The sequence below is a fragment of the Tamandua tetradactyla genome, chromosome 2, assembly GCF_023851605.1.
Source record: "Tamandua tetradactyla isolate mTamTet1 chromosome 2, mTamTet1.pri, whole genome shotgun sequence".
Lineage (NCBI taxonomy): Eukaryota > Metazoa > Chordata > Mammalia > Pilosa > Myrmecophagidae > Tamandua > Tamandua tetradactyla.
In genome coordinates, this window is record NC_135328.1 from 50852398 (window position 1) to 50869371 (window position 16974).

General features: G+C 46.4%; 1 pseudogene; it reads right to left on the reverse strand.

Annotated features, from left to right (window-relative positions):
- Positions 1–14756: 14756 nt before the first annotated feature.
- LOC143660101 (ADP/ATP translocase 2 pseudogene) lies at positions 14757–15733 on the reverse strand (annotated as a pseudogene).
- Between the last annotated feature and the right edge of the window lie 1241 nt (positions 15734–16974).

Sequence of the window (16974 nt, forward strand, 5' to 3'; positions counted from 1 at the left end):
TTCTATCTCCAACCTCCCACCTTCCCCCCCCCCCCCGCCTCCCTGTCCCTGCCCATGCCTGCCTCAGAGTATTTGCACATAGCATCTCTCAGCATCTTCCCACGGCTCCTTATCATCCTGGCTTCAATTCAAATATCACCAACCCTGGTCACCCCCCACCCACACGCCCTGCCACCCCTGACCCTCTGCATCACATCTCCCTACTCTATGTCTTTGTTTTCTTCCTAACACTGATCACTTTTTCCCCCCCTTTCAGAGACGGAGTTGGGTGTGGTGGTTAAGAAAGAGCCTTGGACTCTGGTTTGAATCTAGCTCCAACCGTGAACAAGTTATTTAGTCTCTCTGGGTCTCAACTTCCTCATCCATAAGACAGGCATGATAATAAAACACTGCATCGTAGGATGTTGGCAGAATTGAAAGACCATAGGAAGTGATTGGCCTGTGCCTGGCGGTTTAAGGTTCGGTTTACATGTTTGCTGTTGTTAATGTTGGTTTGTTTCCTCTACCTCCAAACATAAGCTGTATAACGGAAAGGATTTGGTCGGTTTGGGGTTTTGCTGACTGCTCTATTCCCAGCATAGAACCTGACACACAGTGGGGGGTTAAAAAAAACCCTGCTAAATGAATGAATGAATAAACAAATGAAGGAATAATATAGAGTAAGGTTTAGGAACCCTGGCTTTGGAGTCAGGCAAAGCTGCTTGCTGTCTCTCCTCAGCCTGGCTCCTTAGGAGGTGAGTGATATCACCTCCCTGAGCCAGCCTCAGTTTCCCCATCTGGCCGAGTCCTGCGTGTTCGCACAGGGCAGGCCCACAGCATAGTGCCTGGTGTGTAGTGGGCACAGACAACAGCAGCCATCACGCTTCTCAGCCTCCGCGAGTCTGGTGCTCTCGGCCTCCAGAGGCACTGGGGTTCACACAGCAGTTTCCAGATGCACTGGGGTTCACACAGCAGTTTCCAGATGCACCGGGGTTCACACAGCAGTTTCCAGATGCACTGGGGTACACACAGCAGTTTCCAAACAAGTCCTGAGGCCCCAGGACCCCAAGCCCATCCTCAAACAGCCCCACCCGAGGTGAGGGGCCCTGTTCCCTTGGGGAAGTCTGTGCTCCTGCCCAGCAGACCACACATTCCCTGGGCCCAGAATGAACACTTCTAAAATGTTCCTCATCAGCACTCCCTTCTGCTGGGTGGCCGGCAGCTTCCCGGGGAAGCCAGGCCCTCTTATTCTTGTGACAAGGCTCTGGGGTAGGAGGATGCCACTGAGAGCAGGTACGAAGTGAGGCAATCTGAGAGACCAGGAGGCCATCGAGCAGAAGCCAGGGAGAGCCATTAGGTGGGCTGAGGAGACTGGGTACCACTCCCAGGCTGGATCTATAGAAGCCTGCCCTCGCAGTGAGTGCCCCATCTGCCACAACGCTGTGAGCGGACGGGCTCCTGGGAAGCCACCCGATGAAGATGGCAGAACCTCCGTCAGCCAGAATTGACTTTGTGGAGTAGAGCCCTTCCCCCAACTCCCTGCTGCTGATCTGACCCTACAAGAGGGAGAAGTAAACCTCTAACCTGTTAAACGCTGAGATTCCAAGTGTGAATGGCTCCTACAGCCACTTCATTTTTTTTCCCCTTCAGGATCATTTTGGGCAAAAATTTACAAATTATTGTGTGCCCTTCCCCCCTCAGTTTACCAAACCGGAGACACATACATTATAAACAATGCAAGCATCACAGGAATGAATGAAGGGCCCCCACGACCTTCTCCTGCTTCTGCAGCCAGAGACAACCACTCCTGATAGCCTGGATCTATTCTTCTGCAGGCACATGCAGCATGTTTTTATACAAAAAGACTACATTGTACATATTGTTCTGCAGGCTTCGCGTCTGCTGGGCAGCACAGCTGGGACACAGGGATACACCTCGTTCTTGTTAACACTGGTCTGGCGTCCCATGGCACAGGTCCCCTAGAGTGCATTTCTTAGTTTTTTGTTGCTCCAGCACGTATGACTCCAAATCTTAGCTCAGCAGCAGTACTAAAAATCAACAGACAGCGCTGAAAGGGTGAGGTGGAATACAACCTGCTACCCTGAGCTAGTAGAGACTGTGCAAGTAGGCGGCCTGCAAACCCAGTGGGCAGACTGAAATCGAATGTGGGCGGGGGTGGGGGTGGGGGCGGGGGATGGCTCTTCAGATTTCCTTCCAGGCCTGAACGACTCAAAGGGAAAGCCAGTGAGTTCTTTTCTCTCACTCATGTAATGCCTTTGGAGCTGCAATCATTCTTTTATTTAAAATCAAAGTATTCAAACTATAATGTGAAGTTTCCTTGAGGGGAAACCACCACAGTCTTCTTTCCTTTGGGACTTTCTCACATGTGGGCCATCATTCCGTGTAAGAACCAAAGTGCAAGATATAAAAAAATAATAGAAGTTGCCTTGTATTGAAAGTCCAAACTGTGCTGGGCAGTGTAGAGAACATTTTGCAAGGGTTATGGGTGTTGTAACAATAAAACAAAACAAACCGTAGCAACTGAGAGCAACAAGCGTTCATTATCTCAGAGATTCTGAGAGTGAGGAATCCTGGAGTGTCTTAGCTGGCTGATTCTGACTCAGGGTCTCGCTGATTCTGACTCAGGGTCTCCCATGAAGCTGCAGTCAGGCTGTCGGGTGGGGCTGCCGTCATCATCGTCATTAGAAGGGGCTGGAGCATCTGGTTCCAAGCTCATTCTCCTGAGGGCCGCAGGCCTCGGGTCCTTGCTGGCTGGGCCTGGAGCCTTCAGTTTCTCACCTGTGAGCATCTCCATAGGCTGAGTGTGTCCACGTGATGTGCAGCCACTTTCCCCAGAGCCAGGGATGAGAAAGCAAGCAAGCCTGAGATGGAAGCTGTGGTTTTTTTTGTTTTTTAATGTTTCCTAAAATATTTTATTTTATTTTATTTTGAGATGTTGTAGGTTTACAGAAAAATTGTGTATAAAATATACACCCTATTTTTAACACCTTATATTAGTGTGATCCATTTGTTACAACTGATGGAAGCCGCAGTCTTTATTTTTTTAATGTAAACAACCAACAAACATACAAACATTCCTGACATACAAACATCCTTGGCATGGTTACAATCAACGGCTCACAGTATCATCACAGAGTTGTGTATTCATCACTATGATCATTTTTTTGAACATTTGCCTCTCTCCAGCAAAAGAGATAAAAAAGAAAAAAAGGAAAAACTCATATATGCCATACCCCTTACCCCTTGTTCTCATTGACCGCTAGTATTTCAATCTACTCAATTTCTTTTAACCTTTGTTCCCCCTATTATTTGTTCATTTCTTATCCACATATTTTGCCCATCAAGCCGCAGTCTTTTATAATCCAATCTCAGAAGCCACATACCTTCCCTCCGCCCTTGCTTACTTGCACCAACCTGGTCCAGTGTGGGAGGGGTCACCCCAGGCTGTGAATGCAGAAGGTGGACAGGATCCTCGGGGCCACCCTGGAGGTGCAGGCTGCAGGCCACGACCGCTGACACATGGCTGTCTCTGCTTTCCTCCTTCCCTTGGCTTCCCCTGGCACACCTGGGTTGGTTGGTGCTGGTGCCTCGAATTCCTCAAGGCAATTCACAGGCACCAGCAACTGAACTCTTACCACACCCCAGTGAGGCAGATGCAATCGCTGTGGGCATTTTGCAGATGACAAGATGGCTTATTCCCGCAGGACTTCTAGCGCCCTGGTGGGCAGAGGGGACTTAGTGTGACTTTTCCACATGGGAAGGGATCAATGCACCTGCGATGAACCACGGTAACGTTTGCCTCGCAGCTGGACCCGCTTTAGGTAAATGGAAGGCGGGACAGGGCCACCACGCCTGTCATACAGATGAGGAAACCGAGGCTTAGAGAGGGACAGAGACTTGCCTCTGGTGTGGCACAGCTTGGTCAGTGACAGAACTGGGCGTCGCACCCATGTCCCCCAATTGCTAGACACTCCCAGGTTCCCACTCAGCAGCTCCCACGCAAGAATCCCCAGATGGCTTCAGCCTCGGGACGAGTGTCAGCTCATCAGTCTTCCTTACAGGAGAGGAGACTGAGGGGCTGAGACCTGAGGTGTGGAAATGCTGCAGACGCTGGGGAGTGCCGCGGCCGTGTGCAGACCAGGGCTGCGGGGCAGAGGCGAGAGGAAGGAAAGAGGGGGCTGGGCCTCACGTGGGAGATTCTCCTGAGACCCTGTTATCACAAACTCACATCTTTGCAGCAGAGCAGGAAACAGGATGTGGGTTTACTTTTAAGGGGCTGGTGCCCCAAATAGACATTGGCCGTCCGTTACAAGCGAACGTCATGGGAGGGCAGTGATATCCAGTGAGACCACAGGCTCTGGAAACAGGCAGGGTCCTGGCATGGCGTGACCTCCTTGAGCCTCTGAGTAGGACCAACCAGGCAGGTTGTTAGGAGTGCTGGGGAGATGACACTCAGTAAATGGGGACAGGGGCTCCTTGCAGGGCTGAGAGGTGGTGGCAATTCTTTGTCAAAAGAACAGGCAATGGCTTTTGGTTCAGAGGAGGCCAGGGTGCGACTGTCCTTGGTCATCCTGCATCCGGGTTCATCCGACACCAGCCGCCCCTGCCATGCTGCCCAAGTTCGACCCCAATGAAATCAGAGTCCTGTACCTCATGTGCATGGATGGGAAGGTCAGTACTACATCTGCCCGGGCCCTCCAAGACTGGCTCCCTCAGTCTGTCTCCAAAAAAGGTTGGTGATGACATTGCCAAGGCAGACTGGTGACTGGAAAGGTCTAAGGGTTACGGGGAACTGACAATTCAGAACAGACAGGCCCAGGTGGAGAGGCACCTTTTGCCTCTGCCCTGATCATCAGAGCCATTAAGGAACCACCCAGAGACAGGGAGACACAGAAAAACATTAAGGACAGCGGAAATATCACTTTTGATGAGATTGTCAACATTGCCCAGCAGATGCAGTACCGACCTTTAGCTAGAGAACTCTCTGGAACATTTAAAGAGATTCTGGGGACTGCCCGATCCGTGGGCTGCAATGTGGATGGCCCCCACCTCACAACAGCACAGATGTCATCAACAGTGGTGCCATGGGATGCCCAGCTAGCTACAAACTCCAAAGGAAGAGATTTCAATTAAAGATCATTTGACAGTGGGGTGCAGGGGTAGTTCAGTGGATAGAATGGCCGCCTTTCACACGGGAGACCTGGGTTTGATTCCCAGACCAGGGACCCCCCCCCAAAAAAGAAAGATCATTTGACAGCCAGAAGAAGAAGAGGCAGAGCCAGTGGAGTGACTTGGGTGGCTTTATTTCCTCTCCACTTAACAGCCCCCCCAAATGAACACACCATTTAAGTAGTAACAGTGAGCTGGCTGTGCGAGTATAGCTTCCAGTGAAGCCCCTGGTCACCCCCGCATAAATTCCCTTGATGCCTCCAGGCCCCTTCCATGGAGTCATTTTGGGGTTGTCCTGTCCTGAGGCCGGGCTGACCTAGCTGTGGGCCCAGGCACTCATGGCTGTGTACATATGACACAGTTTTGCTGAGCTCCCAGCAGGCAGCAAATGCTTCTTGTGAGCAGGACAGGCACCTCCTGGAGCCACCTTCCAGGGCTCAGCTGGGCCACCTCAGTGTCACCTGTACTTAGGAGCTGCAATTCAAGTTCTCAGGCGTCCCCTGAGTGTCAGGATCACTGTAAGGAAGGGAGAGACCAGATTCAAGGGAAGGATACTGAACTGGGTATTAAAGGCTCAAGCCTAGGCCCAACTCAATCTTAGCCTTCCTGTGTGATTTTAAGCAAATTGCTGCTTCTCTCTGGGCCTTCGAACCTAAGGGACCACAGATGGAAGTCTTTTAAACTAATCAAAACAGAGGCCACGCATGCAGGAGTAGACAGTCCCTTTTTTTGACTCATGTGTCTATCTCTTACTGACTGGGTGACATTAAGGAAGTCACTTAACCTCTCTAAGCCCCAGTTTCCTTGTCTCAATAAATTATATAATCCAGGGTTGTCGAGGAAGCTCAGTGCCTAGCCCATGGTGGAAGCTCGATAAATAGCAGCTCTTCCAATTTAGCTTATTTTCTTCTTTAATTTTATTTGATCAAAACACTGGCATAGGGCGGGCCGCGGTGGCTCAGCGGGCAAGAGTGCTTGCCTGCCATGCCGGAGGACCCCGGTTCGATTCCCGGCCCCAGCCCATGTAAAAAACAAACAAACAAACAAAATATAATAAAATAAGAAAATGTTTAAAAAAAAAAAAAAAAAACACTGGCATACGTCATTGAATCTAAGACATTAATAATTGTAAGATGCACTGTTACTTATGCACCATCAAGAAAAAATACTGTCAATTATAGTTGTCTCATTGATTGTAAAAGGATATAACACTATTGATTATAAAAAGATGCATCCTGATTTTAAAAACGCCAAAGTGTGCATAACTGGGCATCTCAGACTTGATGAAATATGATGACAACCTGTACTGAAAGGCACAAACAGCATGTAGCAGTTTCCTGTCTGCCTCTTCCTGAGTCACCTCTTCTGTCTTCCCAGAAGCAACCACTTTTAACTCTTCTAGCTGTTTTTTACATAGCACTCACACATACCATGTTTCTAAACAATAGGCACAAAATGCTATGTTTCGACTCATTCGTTTTAGCCATTACTTACCCACTACCTGTTAGGATAAATGAGGATTTAGCTTTGCTCCATCCCCACCCCCTTTTCCCCTCCTCCATCATCCAGTGTGGCAGAAATGTTGCAAGTTTTGGTTAAATTACTAGTCACACTTCAGATTGGCACACTTCTTTAAGCAACTCACTGTATGCATTTGATACCTCAACATAGGAAATCATTCTTCAGTGTTTACATGATTTTTCTTACGCAAATACTCACCGCTGAGCATTGCATTTCCTTTCTTACTTTTTTTCCTGAAGTCAAAACTTGCCTTCCTTTATTTTTTTCAGCTTTATTGAGATATAACCAGTAAACCGTAAACTTTACATATTTAAAATATACAATGCAGGGTGCATGGGTGGTTCAGTGGTAGAATGCTCACCTTCCATGCAGGAGACCTGGATTCAATTCCCAGACCATGTACCCCCCCCCCCCAAAATGTACAATGCAATAAGAGTTTTTATCCATGTGATCACCCATGGAAGCAACTCTAACATCAAGACGGTGAAATAACTATTACCCCCAAGGGTTTCATCATGCCCCTTTGCAGTCCCTTCTTCCTAGCCCTCTCTATCTTCCCTCCTCTCCCACTCAACCCCTGGCCCAGGCACCACGAATCTACTTTCTGTCATTGTGGATTAGTTTGCATTTTCTGCAATTTTATATAAACAGAATCATATGGTATGTACTCTATCTCATCTGGATCCTTGAAATTCATGTTGTTGCGTGTGTCCACAGATCATTCCTTTTTTATTGCTGAGTAGTATTCCATTGCAGCACCCACTGTGGTACAGATGCATTACAATTTGTTCAATCATTCACCCACTGATGGACATTTTGATTGTTTCCAGTTTTTGCTTATTATGAATAAAACTGCTCTGAACATTCCTGAACGAGTCCTCATGAGGACATATGTTTTCACTCCTTTGGGGTATATATCTAGGAGTACATTTGCTAGATATTTAGTAAATACAGGCTTAACGTTATAAAAACTGCCAAATTGTTTTCCAAAATCATTGTTCTACTTTATATTCCTACCAACAAAATATAAGAGTTCCAATCGCTATATCTTCACCAACACTTGAGATAATCAGTTTTTTTTGGGGGGGGGGGGTATACATGCAATGGAATATTATTCAGCTGTTAAAAAGGAGTGCAGTTTGGATATATGCAACAACATGGATGAAACTTGAAAAACATCATGCTGAGTGAAATAAGCCAGCTGCAACAGGACAAATAATATGGGACCTCACTGATATGAAATAATTTGAATAAGCAAACTCTTAGAGTCATAATCTAGAATATGGTTTACCAGGAGATGGGTTGTGGAGAGGGATCAGAAAGTTAAGTCTTACAATATACAGAATTCCTGTTTGGAATGATGGAAATGTTTGGGTAAGGGGTGGCGGAGATGGTAGCACAACACTGTGAATGTAATTAACAGCACAGAAATATATATTTGAATGTAGTTTAAAGGGCGTTCTAGTCTGCTAGGCTGCCGAAAGCCATATAAAAGTCGGCTTCTAACAGTGAGAATATATTGACTTACAAGCTTACAATTCTAAGGCTATGAAAATGTCCAAATCGAGGCATCATCGAGATGATACATTCTTCCTGAACACCAGCTGCAGGCAATTCTGGACTCTTCTGTCACATGGCAAGTCACGTGATGGCATCTGCTGGGCTCTCCCTTCTCTTCTGGATTTTGTTGCTTCTAGTTTCTTGCTTCTGTGGCTTTCTCTGTCTTTTTAATTTTAGCCATTCTAGTGGCCATGTAGTGGTATTTCATTGCAGTGTACTTCCCTTACAACTAATGATGTTGAACATCTTTCTCTGCTTCTTGGCTATTCACCTATCTTCTTTTGTGACATAACTGCTCAAATAGTTTGCCCATTTTTTAACTGAGGTGTCTTGCCACTATTGAATGTAGGTATTGTTTATATATTCTGGGGATACAAGTACTATATCAGATACCTGTTGTATTAGTTTCTGTTCTAGTTTGCTAGCTGCCGGAACGCAACACACCAGAGATGGATTGGCTTTCAATGAAAGGGAATTTATTTAGTTAATGTATAGTTCTTCAGAGGAAAGGCAGCTAACTTTTGAGTGAGGTTCTTTCTTACATGGGAAGGGGCACAGGGTGATGTCTGCTGGCCTTCTCTCCAGGCCTCTGGGTTCCAACAACTTTCCCCAGAGTGATTCCTTTCTGCATCTCCAAAGACCTGGGCTGAGCTGTGAGTGCTGAGATGAGGTAGGCTGAGCTACTTGGCTGTGCTACCCATTAAGCTCTCTCATTTAAGCACCAGCCAATTAAATCAAGCATCATTCATTGCAGCAGGCATGCCTCCTAGCAGACTGCAAATGCAATCACCAACAGATGAGGTTCACATGCCATTGGCTCATGTCCACAGCAATAGATCTAGACATCTTCACCTGGCCAGGTTGACACGTGAACCTAACTACCACAGTTTCTAAGCTGCTAAATGCAGTATACCAGAAATGAAATGGCCTTTTTTTTTTTTTTCCGCATGGGCAGGCGCCAAGAATTGAACCCAGGTCTCTGGCATGGCAGGCAAAAATTCTGCCACTGAGCCACCATCATACCACCCTGGAATGGCTTTTAAAAAGAGAATTTAATATATTGCAAGTTTACAGTCCTAAGCTTATAAAAATGCCCAAACTAAGGCATCTAGGGAAAGATATCTTAATTCAAGGAAGGCCAATGGGTTCAGGAAACCTCTGATAGCTGGGTAGTCATATGGCTGGCATCTGCTGGTTCCTTGCTCCTGGGATCCTTTGCTTTCAGCCTCTGCCCCTTTACTTTGCTTCTCTGGGGCTGCCTTTCATCTCTGGTCTTTCCTTGGCTCTCTCCAGGTTCTGGCTTGTATAACATCTCATGGCAATGTCTGCTAGGCACCAAGCATCTCCAAACACCCATGTCTCTTGTTCTCTAAGTGTAGGCATCTGTGTCAGCTCTGCTCTGAAGTTTCTGTTAGCTCTGTCATTTCTGACTCTCTCCAAAATGTTTCCTCTTCTAAAGGATTTCAGTAAATTAATCAAGACCCACCTGTAATGGGTGGAGATTGCATTTGCAGTCTGCTAGGAGGCATGCCTGCTGCAATGAATGATGCTTGATTTAATTGGCTGGTGCTTAAATGAGAGAGCTTAATGGGTAGCACAGCCAAGTAGCTCAGCCTACCTCATCTCAGCACTCACAGCTCAGCCCAGGTCTTTGGAGATGCAGAAAGGAATCACTCTGGGGAAAGTTGTTGGAACCCAGAGGCCTGGAGAGAAGGCCATCACCATCTAATCAAAAGGTCACACTCATAATTCAGTGCATCACATCCCTGTGGAGATAATCTAATCAAAGTTTCCAATTTACATTATTGGATCAGGATGAAAAGAAATGGCCATTTCCACAAGATTGCATCAGGATTAAAACATGGCTTTTCTGGGGTACATAATACTTTTGAACTGCCACACCTCTATTGTAAATATTTTTCCCAGTCTGTAGCTTGCAGGTGCATTTTCTTAACAACAGCTTTGAAGAACAGTTTTAAATTTTGATATAGTCTAAATTATCAATATTTTCTATTATAGTCAAGCTTTTTATATGCATTCTAAGAAATATTTTAATGGCTTTATATATATATATATATCTACTGTTATTTAATTGGGAGGCAAATTCTATAATGGCCATGATCTTACCAAGGAACGTTTCTAAGCTCATTTTCTTTGGTGGGAAATTCCCCACCCTGCTTTACCTCTTTTTCCATTGCAAAAGGGAGGTTGGATGGACATAGTAGAAGGAGCAAGCAGATCTAGCTTTTACTCCTGACTCCAAACATACTCGTGCCACCTTGGGAAAGTGACTTAATCTTTTTTTTTTTTTCTTTGTATGCTGTATGGCGGAAGGTCACATTGCATTCTTTTCCCATGTGAGTATCCCCTTATTGCTGCACCATTTGTTGAATTTTTGTTTTTGTTTGCTTTTTGGTTTGTTTGCTTGCTTGCTTGTTTGTTTGGGGGGAAGTGCATGGCCGGGAATTGAACCTGGGTCTTCCGCATGTAAAAGGCGGGAATTCTACCACTAGAACTACCCTCGCACTCCCGCCTTAATCTTTTTGAGCCTCAGTTTCCTCCTCCAGGAGTAAGGGAAATGTCATGACCTCAGTTGGAGGTGACAAGGTAAGATGGGGAAAAAGGCTTTGCCTGGGCTTTGGGCTCAGCAGGAAAGCCAGTGGCCTTCTAGGCAAGGCGGGTCGCGGCCTTTTGGTGACCTCAGTCTTGCCTGTCAGGGCTCGTTATGGCCGGCTGCCACACCCTCACTGCACAGCGGGGAGACCGAGGCCCAGAATGGACAGGGTGCCCAGAATCACAGAGCTTGCCCAAGCAGGGCACAGCCCCTGACTTCTGTTCCTAAGCTCGCTCCACACCCAGAGTCGTCTCTGGGCTAGATGGGCTGGTAGAACCCGCTGCATTCTCTCCTGTCCCTGCCAGCTAAGGACACTCCTGACTCCTCACTCCCAGCCCCACCCGTCCTCACCCTCCAGTGTGCAGAACTGGGCCCGGCTGTGGCTAACCATCGCCACCTGTAGGACATATGGAGAATGACAGGCAACAAGATTCCTCCCTTCCTGGGTTGGAAGGTGCCCATTTACAAAGTACCTCCTGAATGCTCAGCCAAGGCCTCTGCACCTTGCACAGGTCACTCGATGAGTCCACACCACAATTCCCTGAGCCAGGAACTACATTACACTATTCAGCAGAATCTAACAAAACCTTCAGTTGTAAGTTGCATCAGTAATTTTTGTTCCACTGAAAAAGATGCTACTAATTAAAATATGGCACAGTGCTTCCTTATCACTTAGAGTTTTGATTTTATACTTATTGAAGGAGCTATTTTAGACCAACTTAGATTTTCACTATATACCACTCTTGTAACTATATAAAAGGAAACTATAATCAAAATAATGTAAAGTATTTCTAAAACTTTTGCACATTCAAAGTTTAACTTTTTTTGATCACTTTTTCATTCAGTCAGTGGTATCTCTGTTTTGTTTTTTTTCTGGGCAGTATCTTCTGCTGTCGAGAGCATGGGTGATAATAGCTTTTTAAAAAGAGGCACACCTGTTGTCTCCGGGATGTCCTTGCAAGCTGCAAGTTTTGATACTCACATATAGACATTAATGAATATACAACAGTTGCTACCTGGCCACTGCAACTGTAATATATATCCTGGTTTCAGAGATGTTAAAATACCGGGAGGTGGGAGAGGCATCTTAGAATGGATGAAATATGATGCTAGCTCTACTTGCTCAACAAAACTACTGGGGTACCTACTTTATTCCAGGCCTGGCAAGGGGTGGGAGGCACAACTCCGAACAACACTGACTCATCCCTGCCCTCAGGGAGCTCCCAATGCTATAGGGGAGACAAACATCAAATAAATAATCACACAAACATCATTGCTCAATGATCACTGGGGGTGCCAAACTCTGCACAGGGGAAGTACTAGGAGTGGGGTCAGCAGAAGCAATGACTCTCTAGGGTCAGGGTGGGAGCCCCTGAAGAAGTGGCATCTTGCAGAGTTCTGAAAAATCAATAGTAGCTAACGAAGGAGAGAGGAGAAAGAACATGCCAGACTGAAGCCAGAACATGTGTAAAGGCCCTGGGGCTGGAAGGAGGAGCTTGGGGACTTCCCTTAACTGAAAGGCAGCAAGTACAGCTGCATTTCCCATGTATGAGCCAGGCAAGTAGGAGGGGGCAGATTATACAAGGCTTTTTTTCCCTAAGCACAATAGGAAGCCATTACACGGTTGTAAGTCTAGAAATGAGCTAAGGTATAAAGAGGCTAACTAACCTGCCAAGTCATAGAACGTGATGGGCCTAAAAGTAAAACTCAGTTCTGGCTGGTTCCAGCATTCGTGTTTTCAGTCACTTCTGGAGGGGCTGATGGAGTCTATTTAATCCATTTTCTTCACTGTTCAGCTGAGGAAACGGGCGCCTAGGAAGAGGAAGGGGCTTGACCTAAATGACACAGCAGTGTAAGGTCTAATCTAAAACCCAGGTCTCCAGGCACTCAGCTCCCCTCTTGCACCCAGCGGTCCCTGCCAAGCCGTGGCTGAATGAGGCCAGCCTCCTTGAGGACCTAGAAAATTACTGGTGCCTGAAGAGCAAAGAGTCATCCTTCCTAAGATCCCAGGGAGCTGTGTCAGCCCTAGAGCCACCAGGTCCCAGTATGCACTGGCGGTAGCTGGTTAGAGCATGAATCCTGGACCTTTCCAGGGCCAGGCCAGGGTCAGAGTGGACCAGGATTCCTGATGCAGTGGGGTGAGACCAGCACTCATGTTCTTCCAGCTACCCTCCTGGGGACAGGTCGAATTCCAGTCCCACTGACCTCCAAGTCCCTCTGAGACTTCCACTCAGGCTTGACACAGATGGGCTCTGAGCCACATGAGGGCACAATGCCAAGACAGTCAACCAGGCAGGTCTGCAGCCCCCTCCTCGCAGCACAATCTGAAGACCACAGATCCTGGGACAGGCAACTTACTCCACTTGTTTATATTTTCAGGAAAAATTCCTAGAACTAAACTTGCTGAGTCACAGGAGTCCACATGTAAAGATTTTTGATGAACCATCAACAAATAGCCCTCCTGGAGTTTTGTGCTAATTTACTCTCCCTGTAACAGGAATGCATCACCGCCCCCCACCAGTCACTTATGGCCAAGTGCCCTCTTTTTTATCTTTGCCAGTCCAATAAACCAGCACCTCTCCCTGCTGTTTTCATTTGTACTGTTTGTCATTGAAGACAGATTCTCAGATTTGGTGTGTTTTAGAGTAATTTGTGGGGCTTGCATCAAAAATAGCCAGGCAAACCCAAATGGGGAGAAAATATTGGCTAAAACATACACAACGAGATATATAAAGAACTCCTAACACTTAATAATAAGACAATTTAAAAATGGGTAGAATTGAATAGACACTTCAGCCAAAAAGATAAACAGATGGCAAACAAGTACGTGAAAAAAATGCTCCACACCATTAGTCTTAAGGAAATGTAAATTAAAACCACAATGAGCTATACCTGTTAGGATGGTTAAAATGGAAAAGACTGACCATAGCAAGTGTTGGCGAGGATGTGGAGCTATTGCAACGTTTATACACTGTTGGTAGGTGTGTAAAATGTTGGAAAACAGTTAAACAGTTTGATCATTTCTTAATAAGTTGAAGATGCATTTACCATAGGGCATAACCATTGCCTTCAGAGGTACTTCCCCAAAGGGCACAAAAGCAGAGATGTCCCCATGAAGTCCTCCACATGAGTGTTCACAGCAGCTTTTAATTTGCGATAGCTAAATATTGGAAACAACTAAACTATTCATCAGTATATGATTGAATAAATAAATTATGATATCTCTTACTCAGCCACAAAGAAATGAACTATTGATGTCCATATCAAACACAGAGGCATCTCAAAATAATTACGCCGTGTGAAAGAAGCCAGAGAAAGAGTAAGTGCTGTATAATTTTATTTATGTTAAATCCTAGAAAACACAAACTAATCTATAATGACAGAAAGCAGACCAGTGTTTGCCTGAGGAGGAGGGGGGAATGGAGTGGGAGCGGGAAGGATGGATTTACAAAACTTGGAGGTAATGGACATGTGTATTCATCTTGTGATTGTTTTAGAGGTATGTGTGTGCGTGTGTGTGTACACTCAACAAATTGTTAAATATGTGGAGTTTATTGGATGTCAACTAGACCTCAATACAACTTTAAAAAGTTACATATAACTGGGTCCCACCTGACCACCTCAATGATTACAGCCTCCATATACAGGGCCCAGGACTCTGCATTTTTTAGTTTCCAGGTAATTTCAGTGCACACGAAAGCGTGAGAAGAACTTTTTTTTTGTATTTCAGATATTTTTATTTCTTCAAATTTGTCATTTATTAGGAATGACTGAAATAAAAAATATAATTGAATCCCACCATCATCATCATGGAAATGGCTTTAAAAGAAAAAGTGATCAGATGAATATTATTGCTTCCATTTTCAACCATTAAATTGTTGCCATCGATAAATAGACAGCCAACCGTCTGTTGAGAATGCTTAAGAGATGTTACATAATACAACATGCCGGTTCACAGGAGGGGAAACACATTAGAAAATAACCTAGGTGAACTTCTTGATTTCATCATACAAGGCGAGCACAAAAGCACCACCCATGCCTCTGAGAACAGCGGACCATGCTCCCTTGAAGAAAGCTTGGAATCCTTCATCACCAGCAAGGATTCCTCCAGCAGTCAAGCAGGCCTGCGTACACGCTATCAGTTCCTTTATGCGCTGACTGCATCATCACGCAGCCATGAACCGTATCGAAACGATAGAAAGTCAGCCCAGCAATGGCCGTGATGGACTCTGTGCAATCACCCAGCTGATGAAGATGTGAGTGTTCCTGGAAGCATTCATTTCCTTCACGGTGTCCTAGACAGGCAGCTCGGTAGATGATGATACCTTGTACCGACCCATGAAAGTCCTGGTATAGGCCCTTAATCCCACTGGATTTGTAGATCTTAACCAGGCAGTCACTAAGGCAAAATTCCCTTTCAGTTCCAGCTTTCCCCACAACAGCTGCTAGATGGGTACAGGCAAAATCAAGAGGGTAAATAAAATACAAGGGTGTGGTGCCAGGGGCACCACCTGATGCCAGGTTCCCTGCAAAGTAGCACCAGAACTGGGACTTCTTGTCCACACCACCCAGGAAGATCTGCTTGTGTTTATCTTTGAAGGCAAAGTTGAGCGCCTGGGTGGGGAAGTATCTGATGACATTGGCCAGGTTACCCCGCCAGAAGGACAGAACTCCCTGTTCCTTGGGAATACGAACCACACAGTCTGTAATGCCCTTGCACTGCTTCTCTGCAGTGATTTGCTTGCTGGCATGCTGCACCTGTAGCAGCAGCTTCACCCGTTCGATGGGTGCTACCACCATCTTGGAGATAGCCATGGCCACTCCACCTGCCAGGAAGTCGTTGGCGAAGGACACGGCTGCATCCGTCATGCTGAGAGGAACGAGGAGGTGGGCGGCTACCGGATGGGGCTGGGAATCAGCTTTGACTCCCGGGCTTTGGAGAGAAAAATGTCTGCCGTGAAATCCTCCTGTCTCCTTTGCCCTATATCACCCAAGATCTCTTCTGATAGAGGGAATGGTTTAAGCCTGGCTTCTTCAATGAGGACCTGCTGCGTGGGTGGAGGGCATAGGCAGTAAATTGCAACTGGTCATTTTACAGATAAGGAAAATGAGACGCCGAGAACGGACTGTGCTTAGTTCCAGCAAAAAGAGAGCAAGGTCATAAGAATACCGGGTCCTGAGGGCACTGAGGGAGGCCCTTGAGGGGCCAGGGCCAGGCCTGGGCAACTCACAGAACCAGGGTCACGTGCTGTGAGGTCTCAGCTCTGCCTCTTTTCACATGACCCCACCTCCCTTGCCCCCTATCAGGCGTCCTTTTCAGCTTCTCTGTGTGAAGTGGAAGAAAGGTCAAACAGCCTGCAAAGGCTGAGGAAGTCTCTGGATCCCAATTCTCAGTTTCTGGCAAAGAAAACCAATGGGCCCAATTTGGGTCCGGTGTCCTCTCTTCATCCATTCTACAGAGGCCAGAAGGGTGGCATATTTGGTTCAAACATGGAGGATAGAGGATGGAAAGGAGAAGGAGCACAAATGTGGCCAGTGTTCTCAAACTTGATATTCCATCAGAATCACCCTGGACTTTTAAAAAATTAGCCCCTAGGTTGTATATATGTTACCAGAATTAAAACGAAAATTCAGCCAGCGCCTCTCCCAAGTATCTCTTTTAGTAGGTCTGAGGTGGGGCCCAGAGAAACCCCTGGGCTAAGCCGATTACTGGCAAGGATCTTGACCTAGAATCTGAATCACAGAGGCTTGTAGGGTGGGAAAAAGCATTGGGACTCTTTCAGCTGCTCATGTTAAATACCCTGTTTTAAATGACACAGACAGAAAAGGAGATCTGTACCAGATAAATCCAGGAAGGTAGATCTAACTTCAGAAACTACTGGAGCCAAGTTTTCAAATTCCAACTGAAATCTTTCTCCATCCTCTGCCTATCATGGCTTCATTCTCAGGTGACTCCTCCCATAGGGTGTCCCCCCCCCACCCCCGAGAGCCCCAGACTTTCTTCCTAGCAGCTTGGAGACTTCAGTGGAAAGAGCAGGCAGTTTCCCCAAGAGCACCAGGCAAGCCCCAGAGAGGACTCTCCGTGGCCCTGTTTGGGTCATGTGCTCACC